The sequence below is a fragment of the Halichondria panicea genome, chromosome 2 (assembly GCF_963675165.1).
Source record: "Halichondria panicea chromosome 2, odHalPani1.1, whole genome shotgun sequence".
Classification (NCBI taxonomy): Eukaryota; Metazoa; Porifera; class Demospongiae; order Suberitida; family Halichondriidae; genus Halichondria; species Halichondria panicea.
The window spans coordinates 4,244,590-4,247,089 of record NC_087378.1 but is presented as its reverse complement, the minus strand read 5'-3'; the positions used below and the strand labels follow the sequence as shown (position 1 = coordinate 4,247,089).

At 41.6% G+C, this 2,500-nt stretch overlaps 1 non-coding gene across 1 annotated transcript; it reads left to right on the top strand.

Annotated features, from left to right (window-relative positions):
* Positions 1-521: 521 nt before the first annotated feature.
* Positions 522-640, top strand: LOC135332354 (5S ribosomal RNA). Its single transcript, XR_010393214.1, has one exon. It is a non-coding gene; the product is annotated as a 5S ribosomal RNA (ribosomal RNA).
* The last annotated feature ends 1,860 nt before the right edge of the window (positions 641-2,500 follow it).

Below are 2,500 nucleotides of genomic sequence, written 5' to 3'. Positions count from 1 at the left end.
TCAGTTTAACTGAGAGTGTGCAGTCAATAATAATTATAATAATTACAGAATGTTCACAACCAGCAGTTAAGGCCCAAAAATATGAAAATTGCAGCCTTAACTCCTCGTTGAGATTGAATTTTATGCATCTAGATGTTTCCAAGTCTATAGATATAGATATAGATATAGTCTGAGCATCCAGCTAGCTATGAAGTAATGATTATATTAAGAGTTTGCATGTTTCCAGTGAAGTAAGTAAGTAAGTAAGTAAGTAAGTAAGTAAGTAAGCAAGCTTGAAGTAGACAGTAGATAGTAGATAGTTAGTAGATAGTTGTATAGCTAGAGTATGATTATAATTATCAGTAAGTAAGTCCATAGTTGTATAATACCAGTAAGTACAGAGAAGTACACTCCACTCCACTCCACTCCACTCCACTCCACTCACTCACTCCCTCCCGGCCCACTCCCTCCACAGCAATTAAATTAAGTCGAGTATATTTCTGAACTTCACACATAAGTACATGAGATATGCATTGACTTGTGTCTACGACCATACCACGTTGAAAACACCGGTTCTCGTCTGATCACCGAAGTTAAGCAACGTAGGGCCTGCCCAGTACTTGGATGGGTGACCGCCTGGGAACAGCAGGTGTTGTAGGCTTCTGCATTCTTATTTTTGTTTGTTTTCAGAATATTTCACAACGAGCAGTTAAGGCCCAAAAATATGAAAACTGCAGCCTTAAATCCTCGTTGATCATTACCAAACCGCAAAGACGAAACTTTCTTTTTGTGATAGCAACAGTTTTACAATTGATCCCTGCCTTTGTCATTATAGTCATGGCACTGCAAGCAACTGAAGTATGTGATGATGGCTACTTGCAAACAGTAATTGTATAATTACGCACGTATAATTATAACTATCCTAATTATAGTGAGTGACACAGGAAAAATATCAAAATTTCTTATACTTTACAAATACAAAATTTCCTGTAGACTTATGAATGTTACACAAGTCCTGAACTACTTCAGGAATAGTAAAGGAAACTATACAGGAAACGTTGCACTATCCTTTGTAAGTAGGTTGCAGGACACTTGCAGGACACCTCAGGAAATGTGCAGATTTTATGGGCTGCAATGTAGCAGCACTGTAGCAGGAAATTTAAATATTTTCCCTGAGTGAGTGAGTGAGTGAGTGAGTGAGTGAGTGAGTGAGTGAGTGAGTGAGTGAGTGAGTGAGTGAGTGAGTGAGTTATATATACCTTCATTGAGCCATGCTTCATTTGATCATAACAATATCAAGCTTATCTTCAAGTAGTATTGTATTGTACGTTGCTAACAATACGCAAATAATGTACAGTAAATTCAAGTGGGAATAAAAGTAGTGGGTAAAAAGTTGTAATGTTCATGGAGTGTAAAGTCAACGAGCACTTAAGGCCCTATTATTTCTATTTTCCAGCCTAAAGTCCTCGTGGTGGAAAAAATTAATGTTAGTGTAATGAAGTCCTTGCCTAGTTACAAAGCGGCCCCTTACAAAGCGCCTAGTTACAAAGTAGCTTCAATGGGTAGTTATAATTAGAAGCTGCAGCTGGTAGTTAAAGCAGCAATTGTTGTGTAGCTTGTGAAGCTATGTTGTAGCTGGCTGACTGGCCGGCCCACCAACCTACCTACCTACCTACCTACCTACCTACCTACCTACCTACCTACCTACCTACCGACCGACCGACCGACCGACCGACCGACCGACCGACCGACCGACCGACCGACCGACCGACCGACCGACCGACCGACCGACCGACCGACCGACCGACTGACTGATGAATAGTAAGAGGTGGGTGGCTGGCTGGCTGGCTGGCTGGCTGGCTGCTGGCGAATAGATGTTGTGCTGCAATATAGTGAGTGAGTGAGTGAGTGAGTGTACTATATATAATACTATACAGAATCTTTGCAACAAGACAGTAAAAGCATAGAGCATTACCCTTCCTTATATGGAATTTGAGTACACACACTGTGGTCTGTTTTACTACTTAAATGTATGAGCACATCCCATATATAATAAGGAACCACAGTGCTCAACACACTTGTTTCTATTTGTGTTGCAAAGATTGTGCAATCTCCAGTATTGTATTGTAACTGTATGTTAGCCATGTATAACTTGAACTGTATGTTTAGCGGAATGGAAGGGTGCAGACGGGGAACAGTGCAGATGGGAACATTGCAGAGGGGATTTGCGCGCCGGAAAATTGGAGCAATTACCATACAAGTGCAGACGAATGAAGGAATGAACGCGCGTAGCGCGAAAATTTGAGCAATATATCGCAAGCAATTACCATACAAGTGCAGACGAATTGAACAGACCACGTGGGCTAGATAAGCAACCAAACAAGAGTGTCGTACAAATGAGCGTGTTGATAGGTCGTGAAGTGGGGTGTTGTGGCAAAAAAAGTCACGCTTAATTACATACGAGACGAGTTCCAGCGTTGCTCCTAGTGACGGGTGCTGTGTAGGGTGACTGCAGCGGTTC